This window comes from Chlorocebus sabaeus, chromosome 26 (genome assembly GCF_047675955.1).
Source record: "Chlorocebus sabaeus isolate Y175 chromosome 26, mChlSab1.0.hap1, whole genome shotgun sequence".
In the NCBI taxonomy this organism is placed as follows: Eukaryota; Metazoa; Chordata; class Mammalia; order Primates; family Cercopithecidae; genus Chlorocebus; species Chlorocebus sabaeus.
In genome coordinates this window covers 34247156-34264713 of record NC_132929.1, presented here as the reverse complement: position 1 = coordinate 34264713, position 17558 = coordinate 34247156, and the positions used below count along the sequence as shown (strand labels likewise).

Here is a 17558-nt window from a genome sequence, read left to right as displayed (position 1 = left end):
GATCTGCCCACCTCGGCCTCCCAAAGTTCTGGGATTACAGGCGTGAGCCACGGCGCCCAGCCAGTGGTGTAGTTTTTAATGCCAGAGTTTCTAGAGTTGGTGACCTAGACAGTGAATGTCAGAAATTAGGTATATGCCTAGTAGAAGAGCTTATATATTGTTTTTCTTAATTATGTTATATTTTATGCTAAAATGTTGCATGTTCAGTTGGGTCTTCTGTGAGAGAAGTACCCTAGCTCAGATTTTATCCAGATTTGTAGTCAACTTTGGTTTTTTCTGTTGTTCAAGTGGTTAAGCTCTTTGTAAGGTTGTTGTGGCGTTTTCTTAAAGGTGCAGCAAGGATTTTATGTGACTAAAGGTTCTTTTAATGTTTATCCTGTTTCATTATACCTGAAAGTCTTTTATAGTAACTGTGTTGAATATGTTTAGTTTATTGGTTTTAATATGTTTTTTTGGTGTGTTTTATTAAGCATCAGGGAAACCTTGTATTATAGTGTAATAGCTTTAAACTGATTAAAAATTCTTTGGTCATCATATATATATAGCTCCTTTTTGATACAGCTTCTGAATACTTACTCTTCAGTTGATTGTATAATAACCTCTTTAATTTCTTAAAGTCATTCTGTACCTCTGCAGGTTGACACACGTTTTTGATACTTGTTTACAGGAATAAAGTTGTTAATTTGTATGCATCTCTGAAATCTGAAATTATAATCACTAGTAAGTTTCCAAAATAGTCTATACTGAGCCAACAAATCAAGTATAAACACAAGGTCTAGCAAATCAAGAATCTTAGTTATCATGGTGTGGGACAAATAGTTGTGTTATATGCCAGTATCAGTTGCCAGGTTGGTATTTTATTATTTATTTAGGATGGAATGAATGACACGGTCTTGCTGTGTTGCTCAGTTTGACCTCAAACTTCTGAGCTCAAGCAGTTCTCCCACTTCAGCCTCCTGAGCAACTGGGACCATAGATGTGTGCCACCATGCTTGGCTGGTTTTTAATTTTTTTGTAGATATGGGGTCTTGCTGTGTTGCTCAAGCTGGTCTCGAACTCTTGGGCTCAAGCTATCCTCCCACTTCAGCCTCCCAAAATGCTGGGATTACTGGTGTGAGCCACCTTGTGCGGCCTCAGTTATTTTTTTTTGTCTGTCACCAGGAAGATGTTGTGCATTTTGCCATCCCCGGGGCTCCCTTGTATATCCTAAGCAAGGAATTATAGTTTGGTGTGACGGAAAGACTGTTTCAGATTTACAGTCTGATTTTGTGTGCTCTTGGTCAAGTCAAATCAACTTTCATCAATTTGTTAAATTAGTAAATTTAGGTGATTGTTATTTTATACATTTGGTTTACATTAGATATCTGAACAATGGAAGTCTCCCTCTATTCTTAAATCCTGTCATTGTTTTATTTTATTTTATTTTTTATTGTTTGTTTGTTTTTGAGACCATGTCTCGCTCTGTTGCCCAGGCTGGAGTATAGTGGCGCAATCTTTGCTCACTGCAACCTCCACCTCCTGGGTTCTAGTGGTCCTTGTGCCTCAGCCTCCTGAGTAGCTGGAATTATAGGTGGTCACCACCGCACCTGGCTAATTTCTGTATTTTTCGTAGAGATGGCGTTTCATCATGTTGGCCAGGCTGGTCTTGAATTCCTGAACTCAAGTGATCCACCTGCCTCGGCCTCCCAAAGTTCTGGGATTGCGGGAGCGAGCCACCACATCAGGCCCTTAATGTTTTATATACAGTAGTTTACTTACCAATTATTTAATTACATAGTTGCATGAGGTTGGAAAGTTTTTATAGAAACCTTTTTTCTTTTCAGTAGGTAAATCTACTTATTCTGTAATCGTGTAATATGTGTAATCATGTGTTCTGTAATTATGCCATCATGACAGGTTCTTTCCATTGGCTCTCCTTTATATGAGACTCACATTTTTGTTCTGTTTGTCTTCTTACATCGGATAAAGTTACTCATTTAAGTTATAATTTTATTTTTGTCTTCCTCAGGAACTCTCGTAGATTTGTGTTTATGTATTTTTGCTTATAATTTGAGGTAATTCATTTACTTCAGGGCCATCAGTTAAGCCTGGAACTGTGTTTTCCTTTTCCTTTTTCTTGTTCTTGTTCTTTTTTTTTTTTTAGATGGAGTCTTGCTCTGCCGCCCAGGCTGGAGTGCAGTAGCGTGTTCTCGGCTCACTGCAGCCTCTGTCTCCCAGGTTCAACTGATTCTCCTGCCTCAGCCTACTGAGCAGCTGGGATTACAGGGGCCCGCCACCACGCCTGGCTAATTTTTGCATTTTTAGTAGAGATGGGGGTTTCACAATGTTGCCCAGGCTGGTCTCGAACTCCTGACCTCAGGTGATCTACTGGCCTCAGCCTACCAAAGTGCTGGGATTACAGGTGTGAGCCACTGTGCCTGGCCGAGCTTTCCCCCCCCCCCCCCAAAGTATATAGCCCTAGAATTTTTCTTTTCTTTTTTTTGAGACGGAGTCTTGCTTGCTCTGTCACCCAGGCTGAAGTGCAATGGCACGATCTCAGCTCACTGCAACCTCCATGTCCTGGGTTCAATCTATTCTCCTACTTCAGCCTCCTGAGTAGCTGGGATCACATGTGCATGTCACCATGCCTAGCTAATTTTTGTATTTTTAGTAGAGATGGGGTTTCATCATGTTGGCCAGGCTGGTCTCGAACTCCTGACCTCGTGATCCACCTGCCTTGGCCTCCCAAAGTGCTGGAATTACAGACGTGAGCCACCGTACCCGGCCAAGCCCTAGAATTTCTGTGGGAGATGCCTGGTGGAGTGTACATTGGCTGACTCTCGACCCTTTCCCCCTTTCCCCTCTGCAGACCTGTTCCTTTCCTTTCCAGTTCCCCTCCCCTAACCCCCCTTCTCCTTTCCCTTCCCTATGATAGCTTGAAAAAAGGACTTTTCTATTTCATAAAGTATACTAGTGGAAGATAATTGATTCAAAATAATATTTGATGTTAATATTGGCAACTTATCTTGAAGAATAATCTGGAGACTCAAGCATGTTAATTAAGAAGGTGAAAGTTAAGAGAAAATGAGTATCTGGAAACATCAGAAATGTCTTAGTTAAGTACAGTTATTCCTAGTAACCACTAACCCAGGCCTGTCATAGGCCTGCTCCATTTTAGATATGATAGAACTCTATTCATGAAGATAGTGCTTTCCTCTGGGACTCCTGGATTACTCTGATAGTACCTTAAAGCAAGGATTTTACCCTCAAATTTCCTTTCTGTATTGGCAACGTACTTCATGAGTTGGGACTTTATGTCCCATTATTACTTCAGTTAAAAGGATGCACCCTGTGTCTTGTTTTCTTCTGAGTATTAGAACCATACTATCTTTAGCTAAAATAGCAACCCCGTGGGAAAAGGCAACTTCTTTTTGGTCTATAGTAGTCCATCCTTGTTTGCAGAGGGTACGTTCTAAGATTCCCCAATGAATGCCTGAAACTGTGGATAGTACCAAACCCTAAATATATTATGTTTTCCTATATATAAATACCTATGATAAAGTTCAGTTTACGAATTAGGTACAGTAAGGGATTAACAACAATAACAACAAAAGAGAACAATTATGACTACTGTAAGTTATGTGAATGTGGTCTCTCTCAAAATATCTTACTGTCCTGTACTCACCTGTTTTCAGACCACAGTTGACTAGGGGTAACTGAAACAGTGTGGGTAAGAGGGGACTACTCTATATTCTAACTATTCTAACCTATATAAAGTATTTCTGTATATTAAGATGTAGAAGGTACGTAACCTTCCTGAAAACTTATGAAATGATATCCTAACATAATTTATTTTGTTGCATTGCACCAAAGGTGGTTTTGGTACGTCTATTATTTGTCTGGTTTGGATGTAAAATGCTTTTCTAAAGCCTGAGAAAGAAAAACCAGCTATTACTACCACGTGCTAAAACTGCATATTCAGAGCACTGAAACTAGGGACTCAGTATCTGTTTGGTTATTTTAAAAAATTGCTATCATTTGTTAAACTGATTTTGTCCTCCTATAACTTCACTCCATTCTTTATAATATTACTATAATGCCAACGCCAAAAAAAGAATTATAATAGAACTACTATAATCAAGATGAGAAACTTAATACTATTGATTCATAAAATCAATACAGTGGTTAAATCCAGGGGTAGGAAAACATTCCCAGTGGAAATAATGTTCTTTATACAGGACATCTTGCCTCCTCAAGGAAATCTACAGTTTATTTTTGATGATGGTGTAATATATTATAAAATAATAAAAAGAACTACATTTGCTGAAAGAAACATAGTAAGAGTGGACAGAGTTTAGCCATAGTCTTGGAAGTGGCTCAAGCATTAAAAATCAAAGAGAGTTTTTTTGTGGTAATATTGTAAAACACAATTTTCAGTGAAAGCCAAATTAAGTTATAATTTTTGTTTCTATATCTTACTTGCATTTGTTCAGATTTTAGAAGGTGACTTGCTGGAAACTAATGATGTTACTTTAAGACTACTACAATACTCTGCAGGTGTTAGCTTGACTTTCCATCGTACGCTTGAGAGGCATTCTTGATACGGTAGAAAGAGCAATATGCAGCAACCAAATACTGGAGTTCTACTCCTAATTTTAGTCTTATTACCCTTCGATTGAAATATTCATTGTGTCTTCTTTGTACTGTTACTCTGAGAGTAAGATGCAGTAATATATGTAAAAGTGCTCTGCAAACTGCAAGCCTCTATACTGTATACATTTAAGAAGAACGTTGTAATCTCATCATTATCTTCACATACCATCATCTCAGCCAAATCCCTTGGGACTTTAACCATTATGAAAGATAGCCACACAATATGATTTTATATCCCAGCTTTTTGGAATGCAGTGATTTTTAAAAATTCATTTTTATTGTAAAATAACAAAAAGTTACAATTTTAACCATTTTTAAGTGGTAAACAGCAAGATTTTTGCCCTTGGATTTCCTCGTTGTATTGGCAAAGTTCATTAGTTGGGGCTTTATGTCCCATTATGGCATCAATTAAAGGTATAGATTAAATGGCGTTAAGTACATGGACAATGTTGTGCAACCATCACCATCATCACAAACAGAAAGTATGTACTCATTAAACAGTGACTCCCCATTTTTCTCTCCCTCCAGTCCCTGGTAACCAACTGTTCTACTATCTGTCCCAGTGAGTTTGCTATTCTAGGTACCTCATATATGTGGAATCATGGATTATTTATGACTGACTTATTTCACTTACTGTATTAGTCCATTCTCACATTGCTAGAAAGAACTACCTGAGGATGTGAGGGCAATCTGGCTGCAACATTTGTCACACCATTAATCTCCAGGGTTGATTCGACTGATGTGGCTGGCTAGATGGGTGTCCCCTTACTCCCTCACTGCTCCATGTGCATCCCTCCTGAAGCTGCATGCTTGGTAGAGGAGGACTGGTCTTTAGTCAAGTTTATAAGAGTAGCTGTGCTCCCCTGCTGGAACCTCCAAACAAGCTTTCAAGAACTACTTGAGACTGGGTAATTTATAAAGAAAAGAAATTTAGTTGGCTCACGGTTCTGCAGGCTGTGCAGGAGGCATGGCTGGGGAGGCCTCAGAAAACATACAATCATAGCAGAAGGAGAAGGGGAAGCAGGGACAATCTTGTGAGAACTCACTCACTATTACAAGAACAGCAAGGGGGAAATCTGCCCCCATGATCCAGTCACTTCCCAGCAAGTCTCCCCCCAATACTGGGGATTGCAGTTCAACATGAGATTTGGGTGGGGACAGAGAGCCAAACCATATCACTCACACAGTGTCTGACTTATTTCACTGACTTATGTCTGACTTATTTAACTTATCATCATGTTTTCAGGGTTCATCCATGTTGTAGCAAGAATCGGAATTTGATTACTTTTTAGGGCTGAACAATATTCTATTGTATGTATACATACATACTTTTGAAAAACCTCTCATCTGTTCCTGAACGTTTGGGCTGTTTTCATTTTTTGGCTACTGTGTTGCTATGAACATTGATGTGCGACTAACTGAGTTCCTGCTTTCAGTTTCTTTGGGTGTATACCTGCAAATGGAATTGTTGGATCGTAGGGTAAATCTGTGTTGTTTTTTTTTGAGGGAACACCAAATTGTTTTCCTGGAATACAATGATCATTATGAGGCAATATATACTGCAGTTTTTCTGACTGTTCAACCGAAGTCTAAACAATTAAAGAATCTGGTTGTTTTCAGATAGCTTTTTGTTGAGGGCTTGTTAAAAAACTAAAAAGGTAGTATGTGGTTGGGTTGTTCCTGTCAGCTGCTTTTTATTATTATTTCTTAATATGTTATCCAAAGGAATATTGCAGAAAATTTACATTTTGTAAAATGCTAAAATAGCATAAAGATGTGAACTGTCAAACAGATTGTAGTAGAATTAAAATTAGAAAGTTATAATCTAGTCGCTTGGTTAACAGAATAAATTATGTCAAATTCCTGATTATTCATTTGTGGTTTTACTATTTTATGGATTATGACAACCTTTAATTCGTTCTGGCTTCTTTCTACTATTTACCTGCCTTCTAGACTCTCCCTCATTCCTTCTTCTGTTCATGTATGTTTTAGATACAACTTAATTTTGATGTTAATAAAAGCAGTGAATTTTGATACGTGATTTAAATTTGATTTTTAAATTATCTGTACTCCTTCTTGACTGCATATATAGTTGAGAACTGATTTTATATATGGTTTTAACCCGATTTAAATGAATATTGGGAATGTTTTGTATCTCAGACATGGTTTTCTTTTAAAAATCATTTAAAAAATATTTAAAATAAATACATAATATTTGTACATATTTATGGGGTACATGTGATATTTTGTTACATGCATACAATGTGAAATGATCAAGTCATAGTATTTGTGTTGTCCGTCACCTCAAGTATTAGTTCTTTGTGTTGGGAACATTTCAAGTCCTTTTTTTTTAAGCTTTTTTTTAAGTGAAATATACAATGTATTGTTGTTAACTGTAGTCACCCTACTCTGCTATCAAACATTCATACTTACTACTTCAATCTAATTGTATGTTTGTACCCATTGACAACCTCTCTTCATCTCCCCTCAAGCCCCACCCATGCGCCCTTGTCAGCCACTGGTATCTATCATTCTACTATCTACCTTCATGAGTGAAGATCAACTTTCTAATCTCACCCATATGAGTGAGAACATGGGATGTTTGTCTTTTTGTGGTTGGCTTAGTTCACTCAACATAATGACTTGTAGTTCCGTTCATATTGCTGCAAATGATAAGATTTCTTTTTCTTTTTCTTTTTTTTTTTTTTTGAGACAGAATCTCGCTCCGTTGCCCAGGCTGGAGTGCAATGGTGTTATCTTGGCTCACCGCAACCTCCGCCTCCCGGGTTCAAGCGATTCTACTGCCTCAGCCTCCTGAGTAGCTGGGATTACAGGTGCGCGCCACCATGCCTGGCTAATTTTTGTATTTTTAGTAGAGATGGGGTTTTGCTGTGTTGGCCAGGCTGGTTTCAAACTCCTGACCTTGAGAAATCCTCCCACCTCGGCCTTCCAAAGTGCTGAGATTACAGGTGTGAGTCACCACTCCTGGCCTTATTATTATTTTTTTTAATGGTCAAATTGTACTCTATTGTGTATATATGCTACATTTTCTTTAAACATTTATCTGTTGATTGACACTTAGTTGATTCCATATCTTGGCTATTGTAAATAGTCCTGCACTAAACATGGGAGTGCAGGTATCCCTTTGACATACTGATTTCTTTTCCTTTGGATAAACACCCAGTAGCGGGATTGCTAGATCATGTGGTAATTCTTTTTTTGTTTGTTTGAGAAATCTTTATGTTGTTTTCTGTAGTGGCTGTACTAATTTCATTCCTATCAACAGTATAGAAGAGTTACTATTGCTTCACATTCTCGCCAGCATCTGTTATTTATTATCTTTTAAATAACAGCCATTCTAGCTGAGATAAGATAATATATTGTGGTTTTGATTTGCAATTTGCATTTCCCTGATGATGAGTAATGTTGAGCATTGTTTTTTAATACCTTTTGGCCATTTCTGTGTCTTTTTCTTCTTTATTTTTTCATCTCAAAGGACACACACCAACATTTCTATTTCTTCTTTTGAGAAGTGTCTGTTCATGTCCTTTGTCCACTTTTTAATGGGATTTTCTTTAACCTATTAAGTTCCTTGAGTTCCTTGTATATTCTGGATATTAGTCCCTTGTCAGATGAGTAGTTTGCGAATATTTTTTTTTTTATTCAACAGACTATCTCTATTCTCTATTTTTTTCTTGATTAGCAAGTGGTCATTGATTTTATTTATCTTTTCAAAAAACAAACTTTTGGTTTTGTTGATCCTTTCTGTTGTTTTTTGAGTGTCTATTTAGTTGAATTCTGCCCCCTTTTTTTTTTTAATTTGGAATTTTGTTTTGTCACCCAGGTTGGAGTACAGTGGCCTGATCGTAGCTCACTGCAACCTTGAACTCCTGGGCTCAAGCAGTCCTTCCACCTCAGTCTCCCCGGTAACTGGTACTACAGGGCTCTGGACTGTATTTTTTACATTTTTTTAGAGATAGGGTCTTGCTGTGTTGCTCATGCTGGTCTCAAACTCCTAGCCTCAAGTGATACTCCCACCTCAGCCTCTCAGGGTGCTGGGCTTTCAGGCATTGAGTCACTGTGCCCAGCTCCTTTATTATTATTATTTATTTTCTTCTACTAATTTTGGGTTTGGTTTGTTCTTGCTTTACTAGTTCCTTGAGGTGCATCATTATATTGTTTATTTGAAATCTTTACATATTTTTTGATCTAGGCATTTATTGCTGTAAATTTCGCTGTAAGCACTGCTTTTGTTGTATCCCATAGATTTTGGTATGTCGTGTTTCGAATTTTCATTCTTTTCATTTGTTTTTTGATTTCTTCCTTAATTTCTTTCTTGATCAGTTAGTTGTCTTTCAGGAGGATGTTTGTTTAATTTTCATGTATTTATACAGTTTCCAAAGTTCTTCTTGTTCTTGGTTTCTAGTTTTATTCTGTTGTAGTCTGACTTGATATGATTTCTATTTAAAAAATTTGTTGAAACTTGTTTTGTTTTTCTAACATATGGTCTATCCTGGAGAGTATTTCGTGTGCTGATGAGAAGAATGTTGCGTACTTTAACTGTTGTGTGAAATCTTCTGTAAATGTCTTTTAGGTCCATTTGGTCCAATGTGCAGTTTAAATCCAATGATTTTTTGTTAATTTTCCGTCTAGATCTGTTTAATGCTGAGAGTGGGGTGTTGAAGTCTCCCAACTATTATGGTATTGCAGTTGATCTCTCCCTTTAGATCTAATAATATTTGCATTACATAATGGGTGCTCTGTAGTTGGGTGCATATGTATTTAGCTACTCCTGCTTACTTTTGGTTTCCATTTGCATGGAATATTTTTTTCCATCTCTTTACTTTCAGTCTGTATGTGTCTTCACAGGTAAGATGAGATTCCTGTAGGCATATAGCTGAGTTATGTTTCTTTTATCCATTTAGCCAGTGTTTATCTTTTAAGTGGAAAGTTTAATCCTTTTACAGTCAAACTTATTATTGGTATGTGAGTGCTTAATTCCTGCCATTTTATTAATTTCTTGTTGTTTTATATACTTTTTGATTTTCATTGGCTCTTTTTGAGATGGACTCTCACTCTGTTGCCCAGGCTGGAGTGCAGTGGTGCGATCACAAAATGGCTCGCTGCAGCCTTGACCTCCTGGGCTCAGGTGATCCTCCCACCTCAGCCCCGCTTAGTTGGGACTAAAGGTGTACACCACCATGCTTGGCTAATTTTTAAAATTTTTTGTAGAGATAAGGTTTTGCCAGGCTGGTCTCAAACTCCTGGGCTCAAGCAACCTGCCTGTTTTGGCCTCTCGAAGTGCTAGGATTACAGATGCGAGCTGCTGTGCCCAGCCTATATATTCTTTTGTTCCTTTCTTTTTCTGTTATTGTTTATCATTGTGGTTTGCTGGTTTTCTGTAGTGGTAACATTTGACTTCTTTTTCTCATTTGTGTATCTGCTCTACCGGTTAGCTTTATATTTCTGTGTATTTTCATGATGATGATCATCATCTTTTTGCTTCCAGATGCAGAATTCCTTTGAGCATTTCTTGTACAGTTGGTCTAGTTGTGACAAATTACCTGTTTTTGCTTGAGTGGCAAGAACTTTATTTCTCCTTCATTTCTGAAAGATATTTTTCTTGGGTGTAATCTTGGCTGCCAGGTATTTTTTTCTTTTAACACTTTGAATATATCAATCCCATTTTCTCCTGGCCTGTAAGGTTCTGCTGAGAAATCTGCTGTTAGTCTGATAGGGGTTCCCTTGTAAGTGATGAGATGCTTTTCTGTTACTGTTTTTAGAATTCTGTCTTTGTCTTTGACTTTTCACAGTTTGACTGTAATGTGCCTTGGCAAAGACCTTTTTGAGTTGTATCTATTTGAGAATCTCTGAGGTTCCTATATTTGGGCGTCTAAATTGCTTTCTAGACTTGGTAAGTTTTCAGCTCTTATTTTGTTAAGTAGGTTTTCTGTCCCTTTCATTTTTTCTTGCTCCCAAAATTTGAATATTTGGTCACTTTATGGTGTCTGTATTGTCATGTATGCTGTGTTTATTCTTCTTTATTTTTATGTTATTGGATTATTTCAAAATACCTATCTTAAAGTTCTGAAATTCTTTCTTCTGCTTGGTCTAGTCTATTATTGAAGCTTTTGAAAGAATTTTGTATTTCATTCATTTAATTCTTTACTTCTAATAGTTTCGTTTGGTTCTTTTTGATGATATCTATCTTTTTTTTTTTTTTTTTTTTTTTGGAGACAAGGTCTCACTCTGTTGCCCAGGCTAGAGTGCATTGGTGCGATCTTGGCTCACTGCAACCTCTGCCTTCTGGGCTGAAGCAATCCTCCCACCTCAGCCACCTGAGTAGTTGGGACTACAGGTTCACGCCACCGCACCAGGCTAATTTTTTTTGTATTTTTTTCTTTTTTTGTAGAGATGGGGTTTTGCCATGTTGTCTAGGCTGGTCTCAAACTCCTGGGTTCAAATGATCCACCTGCCTCAGCCTCCCAGAGTGCTGGGATTACAGATGTGAGCCTGGCCCTATGATATCTGTGTTTTTGGTAAATTTCTTATTCGTATTCTAAATTTTATGATTTCTTGGTACTATGTCTGCATATTGTATCTCACTTAGCTTTTTAAATATTATTTTGTATTCTTTTTCTGGGATCTCATAAATTTCTTTTTCATTGGAATCTATTGCTGCAGAATTATTGTGTTACTTTAGAGGTCATATTTCCTTGCTTTATCATGTTTCTTGGGTCCTTACCGCGCATATGGTATAACAGTCACTTCTTCCAGTTTTTTGAATTTGCTTTCTTAGGCAAGGGCTTTTTCCTGAAGATGTGCATATGATGTTGATTGGGTAGGGCATTTTGGCATTAATCTGGGTGCATGCAGTGGTATAGTCTCCGTATAAATTATTCGGCTATTTACAGCGTTAGTAGTGTCTCTGATTTTCTCAGTGATGTAGGGTTTGGTTTGTTAGTGGAGTCTATGGTGAGGCTTAGCTGGGGACAGGTTCACCAAGTGGGCCTGTCCTTGGGCCTCAGGGCAATGTATGCTGGCACTGGTATTAGCAGGTCTGGGTGGGCTGGTTCTTGGGCCTCCAGGTGGCTTACTTGGGTGTTGGTAGGGGCAGTGGCTGGCCAATTGGGTGGGCAGATTCTCAGGCCCCTGGGCAGCTTATGTGGCATGTTTGATAGTGGGAAAACCCTGTTTCCCAAGTGGTGTGTGCTGATATTGGCAGTGGCTGCAATGGGCTGGGCAAATCAGTCTCCACGCCTGCAGGTGGTGCATGTGATTGAGGACCAGCTGTGGTATTTAATGGCAGATTGAGTGGGCTAAATCTCAGGCCTCTAGGAGAAGTGTTCACATGTTAACGGTGGTGGAGGGGGCTGGGTAGACCTGTCCTCAGGCCCACTAGTAATGTGTGTGGGTGTTGGCTGTGGTGGGCAGGGGTGGGGTGATCCCCATGGCCCCAGTGGAGTGCTGTAGTGGGGCCCTGCTACTGGAGAGGGAAGGGTTGCTTTCAGTGGCACCAGACATAAGCAGTCAGCTGATGAGTGGGTCCTTGGGCCCCAGGCGGCAGCTGTGGACAGGGTAGCCTGTCCTCAGGACACTTGTAAAGGTGTAGTAGTTCCACTGCTTGGGGCAGCAGGGTCATTGCCAATGGTTTGTGGTTTAGCACCAATGGCAGCAGCCAGCAGGAGTGGTAGCTTTGGGTAGTGGGTGTCTATCATTCTAACCTTAGGCCTCCTTGGGGCACGTGAAAATACACAGCAGCTCTGCTGCTGCCAGTGGTTTACACTTTGGCTTGGGGGCAGCATCGGATCACAACAGTGGCTGTAGGTGGGGGTTGTAAGTGGACTCCAGGGATATGGAGATGCAGGGGCTGTTTGGCTGCAAGGCAGGATACAGTCTTGTTGGGGCTGGGCACTCAAAATGTGCTGTACTGTAGCTGCTTAGGACCAAGGAATGGAGGAGACCCCTCATGAGCAATGTCATCGTGTGGTCTCCAGACAGCTCCCTTAGTCAGTATGAGATGATTTTCTTATTATGAAATCAATATTGGCCAGGCGCGGTGGCTCACACCTGTAATCCCAGCACTTTTGGGGTCTGAAGCAGATGGATCACCTGAGATCAGGAGTTCGAGACTAGCCTGGCCAATATGGTGAAACCCCATCTCTACAAAAGTAACAAAAATTAGCTGGGCATGATGGCGGATGCCTGTAATCCCAGCTGCTTAGGAGGCTGAGGTGGAAGAATCACTTGAACCTGGGAGACGGAGGTTGCAGTGAACTGAGATTGTGCCATTGAACACCAGCCTGGGTGAGAGAGAGTGAGACTCCGTCTTGGGGGGGAAAAAAAAAGAAAGAAAAAAAGAAATCAATATTAAGACTGTAAGGGGCCTACGTTAAGTGTTCTTAACTTCTGTTTTCCTTCTAAGTTGTTTATCTAGCTTGTACTTAGACACCTTAATAGATATATAAATATTTCTTTAGGTAGGATGCGTAGCATAGAATTTTTGTTGTTGTTGTTTTTGAGACAGGGTCTCCCTGTCACCCAGACTGGAATGCAGTGGCGCGATCTCAGCCCACTGCAACCTCTGCCTCCCAGACTCAGGATTCTCCCGCTTCAGCCTCCCAAAGTGCTGGCAGTAGCGTGCACCACTACCACCTGGCTAATTTTTATATTTTTATTTTAATTTTTGAGGTAGAGTCTCACTCTTGTTGCCCAGGCTGGAGTGCAGTAGAGTGATGCAATCTTGGCTCACCTTAACCTCCGCCTCCTGGGTTCAAGCGATTATCCTGCCGCAGCCTCCCGAGTAGCTGGGATTACAGGCATGTATCATCACACCCGGCTAATTTTGTTTTTCACTAGAGATGGGATTTCACCGTGTTGGTCAGGCTTATCTTGAACTCCTGACCTCAGGTGATCCACCCGCCTCAGCCTCCCAAAGTGCTGGAATTACAAGCGTGAGCCACTGCACCCTGCCTAATTTTTGTATTTTTAGTAGAGACAGGGTTTCACCGTGTTGGCCAGGCTGGTCTTGAACTCCTGACCTGAAATGATCTATCTGCCTCGGCCTCCCAAAATGTTGGGGATTACCACCAACACTGTGCCCGGCCAGGATGTTTCTTTCTTTTTTTTTTTTTTTAACAGAGTCTCGCTCTGTCAGCCAGGTCTTATATTAAAACTTAAATGTCTTTTTGTCGCTTTTGCCCTCAATTTTTTTTTTTTTTCTGTATAGAATACTAGTGCTTTCACTTAACAGTGGTTTCAGGGTACACTTTTGCTGAACAGTAAATCTTTTTTTTGAGACAGAGTCTCACTCTGTCGCCCAGGTTGGAGTGCAGTGGCGTGATCTCCGCTCACTGTAAGCTCCGCCGCCTCCCAGGTTCACGCCATTCTCCTGCCTTAGCCTCCCTAGAAGCTGGGACTACAGGCGCCCGCCACCACACTTGGCTAATTTTTTTTGTATTTTTAGTAGAGACGGGGTTTCACCGTATTAGCCAGGATGGTCTCGATCTCCTGACCTTGTGATCCGCCCGCCTTGGCCTCCCAAAGTGCTGGGATTACAGGCGAGATAGTGTTTTTATAGTAACTGTAAATGTGTAGATATGATAAATTAATGATTTTTCAAAATAGTATGATCCTTTATAAATAGAATCTATGTATTTACAGTCACATATATGGCCTAGAATTTCCTATCAGTTTGCACAAATAATTTTATGAAAATACATGATAGGCAGCAAAAATTGAGGCAGGATACTTGTTTGTTCAGGAGAGTCTATTTTTAAGTTTGTGAAGTTCCTATTTAGAAGATGTGTTTGGCTTTGTTGATTACTTACAGCAGTAGCTTGGGTCCCTAAGGCTCTAAGGAGAAAGCCTGGAGTCCTTGTCACGGTACCTGGGAATCTCTGGGATTTTTTTGGCAAGAGGAATGTGAGTACAGCCTCAAAATAAAAGGGTGCCAAGATTGACATGAAATGAAGGAAAAGAGAAAATAGACGATGTTTAAGAATGGACACAATATTTTGAAGCTAGTAAATGTATGCTACTGACTCCTATTTACATAAAATATATTCGTGTTAGGCATATAGTTGGAGGTACGTTTGACAAATGTATATACTTAGACAACTGCCATTGAAATCAAGATAAAGAATGTTTCCATCATATCACAAAATTCCCTCATTACTTTTTACTGTTAGTCTCCACCCTAGGCAACTACTGATCTGCTTCCTATCACTATAGATAGATTTTGACTGTTCCAGAATTACGTATCAATGGAATTAGACTCTTCATTCTTTTGTGTCGTAACAAAAGTACATATTTTCAGTAGTTGGCTTGTTTTCTTTAATTTCTGAGTAGTTTGCCATTATATAAATACATCTTTCTCTTTACTTGTTGATAGACATTTAGGTTATATTCAGTTTTTGGCTATTATAAATAAAGCGCTGCGAATATTTATGTTCAGTTATTTGTGTGGATATATGTTTTATGTTTTCTTTTTTCTTGAGTAGAATTGCTGGGTCATAAGGTTTTTTTGTTTGTTTTTAGAGGGAGTCTTCCTCGGCCTCCCAAAGTGCTGGGATTACAGGCATGAACCAACTCGCCTGGCCTTGTTTTTGTTTTGAAATGGGAGTCTTGTTCTTTTTCCCAGGCTGGAGTGCAGTGTTGCGATCTCAGCTTACTGCAGCCTCCTCCTCCTGGGTTCAAGCAATTCTCTTGCCTTAGCCACCCAAATCGCTGAGATTACAGGCACCTGCCACCACACCTGGCTAATTTTTGTATGTTTAGTAGAGATGGAGTTTCACCATGCTGGCCAGGCTGGTCTTGAACTCCTGACCTTCAGTGATCTGCCTGTCTCGGCCTCCCAAAGCGCTGGGATTATAGGCATGAGCCACTGTGCCCAGCCCGGTTTTTATATGTTTGACTTTGTAAGAAAGTGCTAAACAGTTTTCCAAAGTGATGTTGCCATTTTGCATTTCCATCAGCAGTGTGTGAGTTCCAGGTACTCAACATCCTACTAATATTTGGAGATGTTATTCTAGCAAAGGGTATGTAATAATACATTATTCTAGTTCTAATTCACATTTCTCTGTTGACTAATGATGTTATGTAGGTTTCCATATGCTTGTTTGTCACCTGTATATCTTCTTTGTGAAGTATTTTTTCACATTGTTGACTGTCTTTGAATGATTGTCTTATTATTGATTTGTAAGAGGTTTTAAAAAAGATGTTCTGAACAGAAGTTCTCTGTCAGACCATATGTATTGCGAATATTTTCTCCCAGACTGTGGCTTCCTTTTTTTTTTTTTTTTTTTTTAAACTATTTCTCAGTGGGTGGAAGTTTTAAATTTTTAAGAAGCCCTTTTAATGAAAAAATTTTTTTCTTTTATAGTTTTTGCTTTTGTTTCTTAAGATAGCATTGACTACCAAGACCATGACAGTTTTCTTCTAGATGTTTCCAGTTATAGTTTTACATGTAAGTCTGTATTGCAATTCAAGTTAATTTTTCTTCATGATAGAGGTAAGGGTTAAGGGTAATATTTTTCACATGGATATCAAATTTTTAGCATCACTTTTTGAAAAAACTATCCATTCTTCATTGAATTACCTTGGTCTATATATGTTGAGACCTATTTATATATTCTTAGGTCTTCCATTTCAATGATCTGTCTATATTTTTATGCCACTGTTTGATTATTGTAGCTTTATGGTACGTGTGCTAAGCAAGGTCCATTTGTGAGGCAGAATCCATACAGTAATTTGTAGAATGAAATTTTAGTATAAAGAATTAGCTGTTGAGTCACCGCCATTTAGCCTTGGTGCCATGTGCATTTTGGATACCCAGCCCACCTTGCTCTCTAGTACTTATGTAAGCCTTTTCCTTTCAAGATGCCTGAGGAGGTGTACCATGGAGAAGGGGAGGTGGAGACTTTTGCCTTTTAGGCAGAAATTGCACAACTCATGTCTCTTGTAATCAATACCTTCTATTCCAACAAGGAGATTTTCCTTCAGGAGTTGATCTCTAATGCTTCTGATGGCTTAGACAAGATTCGCTATGAGAGCCTGACAGACCCTTCCACAGTGGATGGTGGTAAAGAACTGAAAATTGACATCATCCCCAACCCTCAGGATTGCATTCTGACTTTGGTTGACACAGGCATTGGCATGACCAAGGCTGATCTCATAAATAGTTTGGGAACCATTGCTAAGTCTGGTACTAAAGCCTTTATGGAAGCTTCTCAGTCTAGTGCAGAAATCTTCATGATTGGGCAATTTGGTGTTGGCTTTTATTCTGCCTACCTGGTGGCAGAGAAAGTAGCCATCACAAAGCACAATGACGAAGAACAGTATTCCTAGGCATCTTCTGCTGGGAGTTCCTTCATTTACTTATTGACCATGGTGAGCTCATTGGCAGGGATACCAAAGTGATCCCTCACCTTAAAGAAGGTCAGACAGAGTACTTAGAAGAGAGGTGGGTCAAAGAAGTAGTGAAGAAGCACTCTCAGTTTATAGGCTGTCTCATCGCCCTTTTTTTGGAGAAGGAACCCGAGAAGGAAATCAGTGATGATGAGGAAGAGAAAGGTGAGAAAGAAGAGGAAGATAAAGATGACAAAGAAAAGCCCAAGATTGAATCCTGAGCTCAGGAGTTCAAGACCAGCCTGGTCAACATGGTGAAACCTCATCTCTACTAAAAATACAAAAATTAGCTGGGCTTGGTGGCACTTGGGAGGCTGAGGCGGGAGAATTGCTTGAACCTGGGAGGCGGAGGTTGCAGTGAGCCAAGATCACCCCACTGCACTGCAGCCTGGGTGACAGAGCAAGACTCTGTCTCAAAAAAAAAAAAAAAAAAAAGAAGAAGTGGCTTGAGCTTCTCTGGGCTGGCAGAAGACTAGGAGAATAACTAGAAATTAGATGAGGCATTCTCTAAAATCTCG

The 17558-nt window shown here is 39.6% G+C and overlaps 1 protein-coding gene and 1 pseudogene across 1 annotated transcript in view; both read left to right on the top strand.

Moving 5' to 3' along the window:
• The window catches only part of ADAM10 (ADAM metallopeptidase domain 10), a 151506-nt gene that overhangs the window by 40534 nt on the left and 93414 nt on the right, over positions 1 to 17558 (top strand). The window lies entirely within an intron of this gene.
• LOC119628045 (putative heat shock protein HSP 90-beta 4) lies at positions 16513 to 17481 on the top strand (annotated as a pseudogene).